Source organism: Vitis vinifera, chromosome 12 (assembly GCF_030704535.1).
Source record: "Vitis vinifera cultivar Pinot Noir 40024 chromosome 12, ASM3070453v1".
Taxonomy (NCBI): domain Eukaryota; kingdom Viridiplantae; phylum Streptophyta; class Magnoliopsida; order Vitales; family Vitaceae; genus Vitis; species Vitis vinifera.
This window is the reverse complement of record NC_081816.1, coordinates 9,314,481-9,328,022: the sequence shown is the minus strand read 5'-3', so window position 1 is coordinate 9,328,022 and position 13,542 is coordinate 9,314,481. Positions and strand designations below refer to the sequence as shown.

General features: G+C 41.4%; 1 pseudogene; it reads left to right on the top strand.

Moving 5' to 3' along the window:
• The first annotated feature begins 11,946 nt into the window (after window positions 1-11,946).
• On the top strand, window positions 11,947-12,899 carry LOC104880933 (U-box domain-containing protein 34-like; annotated as a pseudogene).
• Window positions 12,900-13,542: the final 643 nt, after the last annotated feature.

Here is a 13,542-nt window from a genome sequence, read left to right as displayed (position 1 = left end):
TCATTCCTTAGGGGTCTCCCCTTCTATAATCCACCAAGGACTCTGTTACCGCCATGGCTGTAGCTAGGTCTTGGACACTACGTCTCCTCAACTCTTACTTAGCCCAGCTTTGCAAATTGTCCATGAAGTTGAATAGTAGATCCTCCTTGGACATGTTAGATATCTCAAGCATAAGTGTAGAGAACTCTTTGACATATTCACGGATCAAGGCCGTGTGCTTGAGATGCTTCATATTCTTCCTTACTACATCTTTAGGGTGGAATTGCCTTTTGATTTCTTGCTTAAAGGCATCCCATGTGTCTATGGTGCATGCCCCTTTTTCTATGTTGGAAAACCTTCGTCACCACCATAGAGTAGCATTATCAGTGAGGTAGAGGGTCGCGGTGCGTACCTTAATGGCTTCATCCGTCAGTGCGATAGCCTCAAAGTAGCGCTCCAAGTGCCACAAGAAGTTATCCAGCTCCTTGGCATCCTTCTTGCCACTGAATGTGTGTGGCTTGGGCAACTCCACCCTTAGTGCCTCATGAGTGGCCATGAATCGTGCTGATACCGTAGTCTTGTAGATGGTCAGCTCTTGTTGAATCTCCTGGTCTCGGGCCTGCATGCACGCAACCAAGGCCTTCACCATTGACTCCACACTAGCGAACTTGTGTGACATGAACTCCTCGTGTGACACCGGCTGAACTTGTGAGCCTAGCACCTCCTCATGAAGGTCTTGGATCTTCTCCCTTAGATCCTCTAAGCCCTTCTCCATGCCTTGCTCGATCAAGTCCACCCCTTCTCGGGTGTCTGCCATGACTAGCTTCACCTTGGCTAGCCTTGCTTCCATGTTGGCTATGGCATCACGAGATTTATCCTTCCTACCCCTACCCCATGTAGTAGGCTTAATCTCCCTCCCATGGGTTTGCTCGCTAGTCTCCTCTACGTTAGAGCCCGACATGCTTTCTTTACTATGCCCTCTTTGTAGTCGCGCTCTGATACCACTTGTCACGGACTTAGTCGTTCCCTAAGCTCATGCGGCACTTAGACAAGTCAAGACTCTTGATCTTGCTAAGTCAGCCTTACTCCTAACTCTTAGCTTGCTAGGCTAAGATGCTCACGACTCGGAAGCTTGAGAAGGCATTGTAGGCAACTCTTAAAGAATGGAAGCTTTATTGCTTTCAAAGGAAGCTATACAGTGCTTAGAAGCTCACTTGCTTGGTGTCTTGGCCAAATGAGGCCCTCACCTATTTGTAGGCACCAATGGAACTCTCTGGAACCTTGGAGAGTTCCTTACAAATCAAGAAGATTCTAGAATACCCTACACAACTCTATGTATAAGCTTATGTACAAGATATCTCTAGAATTCTCTAAAAAGCCTTGGACTCCTCTCATGTCTTCCACCATAGTGTAGAGATGTGTGGACTTCTCTAGACACCTCTAGAACTTTCCACACTCTTCCCACTGATGGCTAAGTGTATGAATCTCCAGAAGCTTCCTGGGTTTTATATAAACAAATGGGGAGACTCATTTGAAACATCCTGTGACACTAGGGTGCCTAAGTGGGCTTAGGGTGCGTAAGTGGGCCTAAGGTGCCTAAGTGGGCCTAGGGTGCCTAAATAGGTCTAAGGTGCCTAAGTGAGCCTAAGGTGCCTAAATAGGCCTAGGGTGCCTAAATGGGCCTAGTGTGCCTAAGTGAGCCTAGGGTGCCTAAATGGGCCTAAGGTGCCTAAGTGGGCCTAGTATGCCTAAATGGGCCTAGTGTACCTAGGGTGCCTAAATGGGCCTAGGGTGCCTAAGTGGGCCTAGGGTGCCTAAGTGGGTCTAAAGTGCCTAAATGGGCCTAGAGTGCCTAAGTGGGCCTAGGGTGCCTAATTGGGCCTAGGGTGCCTAAATGGGCCTAAGGTGCCTAAGTGGGCCTAAGGTGCCTAAATGGGCCTACGTTGCCTAAATGAGCCTAGGGTGCCTAAGTGGGCCTAAGGTGCCTAAGTGATCCTAAGTCTAAATAGGGCTGCCAAGAGTCACAATGGGATCAGGTAAATCCCTCAATCAAAGTCTCCAAGGTGGCTTAGAAAAGATAGGCTACATGAGTAGCAATGGGCCACTAGGAAATTGCTGTAAAGTATCGAACAAATACCTAATAGGACATGTGCTAGGAAAACAAAATGGAGGGACTACAAATATGCCCCTCTTCGGTAGAGATCACGAGTGTAGGGAATGTGAGTAAAAATACGAATAATGAGTGGAATGAAGTGAACTATACCGAAGAACTAAAAGAAAAGGACTAGAGATTTTGTCCTAGCACATGACGAGAGTAAGCTTGGAACATGGGGTCGCAATCACAAAGATGGAACAACTTTATGTTGTGAGCTCAAGGCTCTATGTGGAAAATGATGACTCTGGATCATAGATGAGAAAAACAACTCTAGGTTGTGAGCTCTAGGCTCCAAATGGAAAAGAAATTACTCTAGGTCATAAATAAGAAAAACGACTCTGGGTTGTGAGCTCTAAGCTCTCTAAATGAAAAAAGAAATGACTCTAGGCCATAAATGAAAAATGACTCTAGGTCAAGAGCTATGAGCTCTAAATGGAAAAGAAATTACTCTAGGTCATAAATGAAAAATCGACTCTAGGTCGAGAGCTCTATGCCCTAAATGGAAAAGAAATGACTCTGGGTCATAAATGAAAATTAACTCTAGGTCGAGAGCTCCAGGCTCTAAATGGAAAATAAATGACTCTGAGTAATAAATGAAAAATCGACTCTAGGTCAAGAGCTTTGGGATCTAAATGGAAAAGAAATGACTTTAGGTCATAAATGAAAAATGACTCTAGGTCGAGAGCTTTGGGCTCTAAATGGAAAAGAAATGACTCTGGGTCATAAATGAAAATCGACTCTAGGTCGAGAGCTTTGGGCTCTAAATGAAAAATAAATGACTCTAGGTCATAAATGAAAAATGACTCTGAGTCGAGAGCTCTAAGCTCTAAATGGAAAAGAAATGTGTAGACCCCCATTTGGGGCTCGTTTTTGTGCAGCCCAATTTTGCCAAGTGTCACGATCTCAAGGAGCCACGTGTCCATGCATGGTTGGTTGGTGAGGAATCAGGTTAGTGGTTTGGAGGACCAATGAGAGGTTGACACGCGGCAATGAGATTCCAAAGAAAAGCTGCAGGCCGTTGCAAGGGAGTGCAGGAGCTGCAGGAGGAAGGTGCCTTTTTCTGTTAGAGGAGGAGCGTATCTGCAAGAGGAAGGTGCTTTTCAGAGGGAAGGAGGATATTTTGACAGGGGATTTTCTGGAGCAAGGGAAAAAGGGCAAGCTGGAAAAAGGAGAGGGGATTGCTGAAGCTGAGAGGAACCACAGAGAGAGAAAGAACCAGAGAGTGAGAGTTTTCCAGAGAGAGAACAGAGAGCTTGGGAGAGAAGGGTTCCAGAGAGAGAGCTGGGGAGAGTTTTCTGAAGCATGGTATCTTTTCTCGGCGGGGGGCTTCCGGGAGCTTTTGGGGTGAGATTTTCTGTAGCATTGTAATTTTAGGATGTGAGATTTGGAGAGAGGAGAACGAGAGAGAAAGAACAGGGAGGTTTGAGGTTGGAGCAGAGAGGTGAGTTTTTGGAGGGGAGCTTTTGTGTGGTTTTTTTGGGAGTTGCAGACAGGTAGTTTCGAGAAGAGAGTGAGAGGTTCCTGGAGACGAGAAGCAGGGGAAGGTCCAGGAGCTTTAGGAGAGCAGTGGAGTTACAGCCGAAAGCACCCAGCTGAGGAAGAGATTTTCAGGTTTGGTTACCATGGTTTTCACGTATGTTTTCACTCTTCATACTTTGCCTATATCATTCTCTGTGATCTTAACTTTGCTTGTTGAGTTGTTGATTACTACCAAAAAGTGCTATTTTGTAGGCCTAATTATAATGGTTTTAAGCACCTTTGAGTAGTAATCATATTCATTTAACCCAATTAATTCATTAAGGTCCTTAGTAATTGGTTTTAACCATTTTGTGGCAAGTTTACATGTTTATATCAGCTTATGAATCAATTCAAGCATGCCAAATGATGGAGGAGCTACTTGGACAAGTTAAAGCAAGCTTTTAGCTACACCAAAGCAAGCCAACAAAAGGAGAAAAGCAAAGAGAAGCAAAGAGAAGCAAAAAGAAGCAAAGAGGAAAACAGAGGACAGCAGCTGCAGTCTTATTTGGCACTTTTGGAGCACTTCCCGAAGTCCAATTTTTACATGCTATATACCATTTTAAAGATTTTGAAGTCAAGAATCCAACGCTTCAAACCGTGCATGATTTGGAGCTGAAACGAGGAAGATATGGCCTTCGGAAGACAACTCCTCCAGGTGTGCGAGAATTTCGCACACCCCCCTTTAGCTGTGCGAATGGTGTGCGAAGTTCGCACACCTTCTTCAGGTGTGCGAAAATTTCGCACACCCCTTGCGTGGTGCGAATTTTGCTCTGTTTTTGCCGACTCCACTTTAGATATTTTCTTTTGTATTTTTTGATGTAATTTCCTTTCTTCTCCTTGTAACAAGCCAATCACAAGCTTTTGCTTTTGTAAAGACTATATAAGGGGTGGAAATCACCTCTTGGAAGATATAATATAGGTTACGTTTTACACTTTGAAAATATACAGAGCCTTGCTCTGTTTTTCTCTCTTCTCCTGTTCTTCCCCATTTCTATTTTCTTGGTAGCCAAACAGCCTCTAAGGGCTTTTCCTCAGAGGATGATTGGCTAAAACTTTTAGTTTCTCAAAGTATGGATGTTATGTGATGACTTGGATGCAATCCCATGGAAATTTCTCGCACCCGGAAGGTAAGGTAGTCGTTTTTCATTAAAGGTTCATTAATGCAAAGTTTGGTTTTTATTTCCTTTGGACAACTTCCAACGGCCAATACTTGATAAGCTTTTGGATTTCTATCCATTAGTTATCTCCTACGAGCTATTGGAAGGTGAGGTTTTCAATTCCAAGTTTTGTATTAATCCGTTAGAACCAATTTCAATGGCCATTGAAAGGTGAGTTTATCACCTGGAATGACTTTGAGTTGCCAATATTTGGTAAGCTTTTGGCTTTAGACCATTAGTTATCTCTTACGAGCCATTCAAAGGAAGTCTAAGGTGAATAACCATTGATGAAATTCACTACCATCTGTTTTGCCATTTTAAAGGATTAAAACGTGATTTGCTAAATCCATACCGGTTCGGGAAGCAAGCATCACCATAGTTGCAACCCCAACGCGAGGAGCCTATCCTGAGATTTCCAATTTGCATAAGAGCCAGAGCATAGCTATCCTATCTTTGAGAAACTTGTTTTTACACCCTTTCATTTTAGTCTTTAATGTTAGCTTAGATTAGTTTAAATCTTTCTAAAACATTTACATATTCTTTTAAAGCTAACATCCATAAGAAAATCACCTATTTTCCTAACTTGAATATCACTTGTGTTTGCGAAAACCCTTCCCAGTGAACGATCCTAGAACCACTATGCTATAGTAGCTTGGCTACTTTAGTAATAGTATTCAAGGTATAAATTTTGTTGATACGCCTTTAAAGCTAAGCTACCATGAGTCGCATCAAATGGCGCCGTTGCCGGGGAAGGTGCCACAAGCACAGTGAAGCAACCATTAAGGGTAACTTGTGATCTTCATCACAAGTTTGGTGAGTTTTCTTATAATTTTTTTTTTTAGTTTAGTTTTTATTTAGTTAAATTTTTTTATTCTCTTTTCTTTTATTTTTGTTTTAATTTCAATTTGTGCATTCCTTGTTGGATTCGAGACCAAGAGGGAAGCTTGGTACAAGTTGAAGAAAAGAGGCTTAGTTGACTATCATTTTTTTTAGAAATGGAAATTCCACATGAAGATCAAAGCTCTCATTATGATCATGATAAGGACAAATTTGCATACCTATCCATGAGGGATCGGATTGAGTTAGGGAAAAGGCAAGTTCAACAAAGCCAATGGGGTAGTAAGTATGTCTTAAATGAAGACATAAGCATGAAGGCAAAGCTAGCATCTATGGCTAGAAGGATAGAGGAGTTTGAATTGAGGAATGTGCATACTGAAGCACAACCACAAGCCATGCCAACTTCATTTGAGTATATAAACCATCCCAACCTTGCAACCCAACCTCAACCTCAACCATCAATGAGTACATCTTCATTGGAGCAAGCCATTTTGAAGATAAGCAAAGTCATGGAGGACTTTGTAGGTGAGCAACAAAAGATCAACTCTCATCTTAATGAAAAGATTGATAATTTAGAGAGTTCAATAAATGTAAGAATGGAGGAGGTTTATAATGATCTATCACTAAGGATAGAAAAAGTTCAAGACTCCATTGAGAATCTCACCAATCTCGACATAGCAAGGGGGAAAAGGAAGCTTCCTCCTCAACCCCACCATAACCTTCAAGGAACCAATGCAAAAAGATCAAGGAAAGTGTTGAAGATCGACCCTTTGGTGGGGGATTGCTATGACAACTCTATGGACCAACCTTCCATTGAAAATCATAAGGTTCAAGATGATAAAGGGTTACTTGAACCCTTTAAAGCATCCACTTCTCCAGGGAAGAGAAGAGAAACGAATTCCCTTGGACCAAATGGGAAGGATGCCAATTTTGTTTGGGATCCAGGGGGAATTCAACATGAAGTGGGTGTGTGAGTGAGGATGAGCTAAATAGTTCATCTTCTTTTTGGGGTACATGCTATCAGCTTCATTTAAATTCTATGCTTTCTTTAAATTTATGCATGTTTTAGTTTGAATTCTTAGCTTTAATTTAGTTTTAATATGTTTTTAAGATGAGTTTTGAAGTGTTCATGCAGGTACGATGCTTGCAAAAATCGAAATGGAGGTGAAACAGAGGAAACAAGGGAGCCAAAATGCATAAGCAAAGCTCTCAGTGGAATTTCGCACCATGAACACACTCAGTGCGAATTTTTCGCACAGTGACAGTACATGGTGCGAAAAGAAGCATTCTTGATGACAGTCATGACAGCCACTTTTGGAGCACTTCCCGAAGTCCATTTCATGCATACCATATGTCTTTTCGAAGCTTGGGAAGTCAGGAGTCCATAGCTTCAAACGGTGCTCAATTTGGATTTGAAACGAAGAAGTTATGGCCATTTGAAAAAAATCCAATTTCGCATTTGCACGAGTGAATAGTGCCCTGTGCGAAATTCGCACACCCCCTTGTGGTGTGCGAAAATTTCGCACACCACTTACCCTGTGCGAATTTGCTTTTGCACCACTTTTCAAAAATTGCATGCTCTCTGTCTTGGAGAATCACAGGTATGCGAAAATTTCGCACACCATTTTCCCCTGTGCGAAAATTTCGCACACCACCCCTCCCTTGTGTGAAATTTTCGCACCACTCTTCCCTTGTGCGAATTTTTGAGCTTCTTCATCCCTACCCTCCCCAATTCCAAGCCTTTGAGCCTTGTCCTCAACTGCTCAAAGTGGGGCCCACTCATCATTTTTGTAAATATTTAGTATAAATTCCTCTCTCATTCAATTTTTGAATTTTGAAACAGGTGGTTCAACCTTCTCAACTCCAAGTCCACATCACATGAGGTACCACTTCCTTCCTCCTTATTTTCGATTCAAACATTGAGGACAATGTTCATCTCGGTTGGGGGGAGAGTTGAGGAAGTAAGTATTAGTTTAAATTTTTATCATACTTAGTTAAATTAGCTACTTTTTGTTTAAATTTTAAAATTTTTTGCTTTAAACTCCATGGATATTAAGGATTAACTCTCAAAATTAAATGAGAGAAGTCAAGTTTCAACTTGATTACATGAGTCTTAGAGTTTGTATTATGCTCTTCTAAAAGTTGATGAATTGTTGAAACTCCCATTGCATGCAAACTTATCTCTTCCACCTTAAGCTATTCGCACACACATACATTAGATTCCGATTATAAGATGTGAAACTATCTCACCCTCTAAGCTTGAGAAACCATAATTTGACACCTTTAACCTCTCTTTAATAGTGTTGGGACACCTCATAAAGACCAATGAGTCTTTGAAAAAATAAAAATAAAAAAAGAAGAAAAAGAAAAAGAAAAAGAAAAAAAAATATAGAATAAACTTCTTTGCTTGCCTTAAAACCTGAGCATGGTCCGAAGGGGTGGCGAAAGCCTTTTAAGCCTGGTGCCCTAAGCCTTTATTGGTTGGGAGTCACCGATCCTCTGCTTGTTACATGGGTGAATTGGTTAAGTTTAGTAAGTGAAAAGAATTGTGAATAAAAGGTGCGTTCCTAGCCTATCAAGAGATGGTTAATTTTGCTAAACTTAAAGAAAGACTTAGGTTGGGGGGAGATGATAGTTATCCATACTATACTCGGAAGCTAATCACATTAACACTTAGCTTTTAGTGGAAGAATTTGATTTGGATCTTTTAAGAGTGGAAATTCTTTTTATGCTTAAACTTGCATAATATCCATTCTTTGTACTCTATGATCAAGTGAATGCTTTGACAACTCTTATTATAGGTTGAGTTTCACATCTTTATTGATCCATGGATGTCCATCATGCCACTCATATCATTTTTTGGAGTGATTTGCATGATCCCTTTTATGTATATTATTATAGTTTACTTAGTTTTTATCTCCTCCATTGCTAAGGGACTAGCAATGAGTCAGTTGGGGGGTGTGATTACTACCAAAAAGTGCTATTTTGTAGACCTAATTATAATGGTTTTAAGCACCTTTGAGTAGTAATCATATTCATTTAACCCAATTAATTCATTAAGGTCCTTAGTAATTGGTTTTAACCATTTTGTGGCAAGTTTACATGTTTATATCAGCTTATGAATCAATTCAAGCATGCCAAATGATGGAGGAGCTACTTGGACAAGTTAAAGCAAGCTTTTAGCTACACCAAAGCAAGCCAACAAAAGGAGAAAAGCAAAGAGAAGCAAAGAGAAGCAAAAAGAAGCAAAGAGGAAAACAGAGGACAGCAGCTGCAGTCTTCTTTGGCACTTTTGGAGCACTTCCCGAAGTCCAATTTTTACATGCTATATACCATTTTAAAGATTTTGAAGTCAAGAATCCAACGCTTCAAACCGTTCATGATTTGGAGCTGAAACGAGGAAGATATGGCCTTCGGAAGACAACTCCTCCAGGTGTGCGAGAATTTCGCACACCCCCCTTTAGCTGTGCGAATGGTGTGCGAAGTTCGCACACCTTCTTCAGGTGTGCGAAAATTTCGCACACCCCTTGCATGGTGCGAATTTTGCTCTGTTTTTGCCGACTCCACTTTAGATATTTTCTTTTGTATTTTTTGATGTAATTTCCTTTCTTCTCCTTGTAACAAGCCAATCACAAGCTTTTGCTTTTGTAAAGACTATATAAGGGGTGGAAATCACCTCTTGGAAGATATAATATAGGTTACGTTTTACACTTTGAAAATATACAGAGCCTTGCTCTGTTTTTCTCTCTTCTCCTGTTCTTCCCCATTTCTATTTTCTTGGTAGCCAAACAGCCTCTAAGGGCTTTTCCTCAGAGGATGATTGGCTAAAACTTTTAGTTTCTCAAAGTATGGATGTTATGTGATGACTTGGATGCAATCCCATGGAAATTTCTCGCACCCGGAAGGTAAGGTAGTCGTTTTTCATTAAAGGTTCATTAATGCAAAGTTTGGTTTTTATTTCCTTTGGACAACTTCCAACGGCCAATACTTGATAAGCTTTTGGATTTCTATCCATTAGTTATCTCCTACGAGCTATTGGAAGGTGAGGTTTTCAATTCCAAGTTTTGTATTAATCCGTTAGAACCAATTACAATGGCCATTGAAAGGTGAGTTTATCACCTGGAATGACTTTGAGTTGCCAATATTTGGTAAGCTTTTGGCTTTAGACCATTAGTTATCTCTTACGAGCCATTCAAAGGAAGTCTAAGGTGAATAACCATTGATGAAATTCACTACCATCTGTTTTGCCATTTTAAAGGATTAAAACGTGATTTGCTAAATCCATACCGGTTCGGGAAGCAAGCATCACCATAGTTGCAACCCCAACGCGAGGAGCCTATCCTGAGATTTCCAATTTGCATAAGAGCCAGAGCATAGCTATCCTATCTTTGAGAAACTTGTTTTTACACCCTTTCATTTTAGTCTTTAATGTTAGCTTAGATTAGTTTAAATCTTTCTAAAACATTTACATCTTCTTTTAAAGCTAACATCCATAAGAAAATCACCTATTTTCCTAACTTGAATATCACTTGTGTTTGCGAAAACCCTTCCCAGTGAACGATCCTAGAACCACTATGCTATAGTAGCTTGGCTACTTTAGTAATAGTATTCAAGGTATAAATTTTGTTGATACGCCTTTAAAGCTAAGCTACCATGAGTCGCATCAGTTGTTTTGGTTGGGTGTTTTTTTTGGTTAAATATTTGAAGAGCTCGTTGAGTTTTGTGTTCTGTTTTTTTGTGAATATTCTCTGTTTTTATACTTTTTTTTAACCCACTGTTTGTTGGACCTATGGATCAAATGATGAAATGGGTTTGACATTGATTGTTAAAGGCTTCATGTTATTTTCATGTTATTATTCTTTGGTTTCCTCCGTTTCTCTTGGGACGTACATGCTCGGCTGGAAATGATCATGAGAACAGAAGCTCTTTGGAGTTCTACACTGGAATTTACGGGCTTGAGAAGTCGAGAATCAAGGAGATATTTAATCAGGCAAAGGAGAGGCAAATAGACCATGGGAGGATCGGGAAAAGGTTTTATGCTATGACGCTGAACGTTACGGAACCGAATATTCATGATTTCGGCAAGCTCAATCAGGAGCAGGAAACATTGCAACTCTCTGTTCTGGTATCCTATAGTAGCTCAGTTATGGATTGACCGAATGCCAAGTCTTGGTTCAGGCACCCTCTCGTGAGCTTACACAATGGATTGAGAAGGTTATGCGAGCACTTGGCGATTACCTTGGGTGGAGGGTACATGCGTATGCTGTTGGGACCAGCGCCCGTGAGGACTAGTGTATTCTTCCAAGCAGTGTTCATGTCATTGATGGCGCACCTGGTCACATGATCGACATGATGGGCAAAGACACGTTTATCCCATCAAGAACAGTTGTGTCTTGAACTAAGAACGCGTGGTCACTGCTGATGGTTGTGTGCTTCTTTTGGAAAGAATTCCCAGACGTGATTCACGGAAGGCCGTTTATCTACAACATGGAATATTGGATTCCTCTATGTGGTGGGCGTTAGGGATGGAGTCCTTTGGTCAATTGACAGGTGCATGTGTGCCCACGCCTTATCTCTTAGCCACCCTGGTATTTGTTGTCGGTGTCTTGATACCTATTTCTGCACATGCATGGTTGTCCAAAGCTCCTTCTAAAGCACCTCCAAATCATCCACTCATATGCTTGGACACCATGCAAGCCAAGCCACCATATCCCGTCCATTATCTATACCCATTTCTTTTACCTATCACCCTTCTCATTTTCCAAATTCACATATTTATCACATCACCACTAACCCATTTCTCATCACCCTTCATATCCCTCATACTCGGCATATCTCCACTCATTTTTCTCACCATTTCCGTCACATCCATGGCTCACTTTCTTGTACCCATTTCCTCTCACTAAACTTACTAATACCCACCTACACCCATATCTTCATTTTTTATATACTCATTTACCCACATCCCGTTCGTCATTACAGTCACCTCACCACTCACCTCATGCGGTTCGTTTCCTTCTCCTCCATGCATTCATAAAGTCTCATACACATAATGGCCCTCAATGATCTCCACACTCTTACACTATCCCACTTACCCATGTTCAAAGGAATGCATGGCTGCAATACTGAGGATATTAAGGAGTCCTAGAGAGTGCCACGGTGCAGACGTAGGCATTTCCATGCAGTGAACAGCCTGCAAGATGCCCAGGAACGCATCGGTACGTCCGTCTCCACAGTTTTGAAGTGGAGACGAGCCTTCATGATGTGAGCTTGCAAGAGCTTGCTGCTTGGGCAAGGAACCATAATGGGGCCAAGCTTATGGGCTTGAATATCGCGCTCCTCATGTTGATGAGCCATTAGAAGGTGATGCCCATGTGGCTCTGGATCTGTCCTTATGGCCAGGTGGTTGCACCCACTCCAAGAACGAAACCAGATAAGACTCCTTGTTGCTGCTATCACTGCCAATCCATTTGATGCATCCTTGTATATGCTTCATGTAGTTCAAGATGGCTAATGGGAGCTTAGAAGACCGGATTTTCAGGCGAGGAGACTTTCCACTGTCTTGGCAGCCGAGGTTCCGAATCGCAGCTGAAATTAGCACTGGACTATTGTTCCCCCACCAGACTAAATCAGAGCCACAAGTGCACCATGACCTAAAACTGGCGAGCATACTGCTGGACCCCAACTACGTGAGCAAGATTAGTGACGTTGGGTTGGTCAGGCTGGTTCCCCTATCTGTAGCTGACAGTGTGACCCAGTATCAGATGAAATCAACAGCTGGGAATTTCTGCTATATAGATCCAGAGTATCAGCAAGCAGGCATGCTGGGCATAAAATCTGATGTCTACTCCCTTGGCATCATGCTTCTACAGATAATAACAGCCAAGCCGCCAATGGAGTTGATCCACCTTGTTGAAAGAGCTATCAGAAAAGGTATATTCAAATAGGTATTGGATCTGATTGTGTCTGATTGGCCACTTGAAGAGACATTGAGCTTCGCTAAGATAGCCCTCCAGTGTGCAGAATTAAGGCGGAAAGACGGACCTGATCTTGGCAAGGCTGTGTTGCCAGAACTCAACAGAATGGGAGAGTTTTCAGAGGAACATTTGGACCCACAGGCACGACCTGTTTTGCATGGCCGCCTTATGCATGTAACCCAAGGGCCACGTGTCATCTTCCCTTTCCTCCAATCCTCTTTGATTTTGAAAAAGATTTTCCCAAACTTCATTTTGTAAATAATTTCCTAAATTCCGGTTTTTTTAAATAACTTCAAGTCTCCAAAGCCTTCATCCTTAGAGTTTTTAGGACTCACAATCCCATTTTCAATAAAATTTTGGTTGTCGTTTTCTTTCCGGCAAGCCACTTTTGAATTTTCATGATTTTTAAAATGTTTTAAAATAAACATGAATTTAAATTCCGTAATTCCGAATGATGGAATTTATGGAATTGATTCATGCAAAATAAATGGGCTTTGGTGGGGGCCCAACATCAAATAAAATTCATTTAAAATAAAAATGAATTTTGAGTGGAGTGTCATGCGTGCTTTTGATGATTTTGTACTCTATTTAGTGACATGTGAGCTATGTTTATGCTCTTTATTTTGCACTAACCCTCTCTCTTGATAGCGCATAGTGGTTCGCTGCTCAGGTACACACTCATTCCTACTCTGTTTAGTCTATGTGCATTTTTTGACTCCCGTATGTGCATGTTTCGCTCTGAGTATTCATTGATTTATTCATCCATTGCCATGTCAGCTTTCATTTTATTAGTAGAGACCCGACCTTAGGGACTTAGAGGGGTGCTACGGTCTTTATCGTACCTTCCCGATAAGTAACCTGACCCCCAAACCCGATCCGATTTTTCACAGACCACCTTTTCCAAAACAAGGAGTCACAT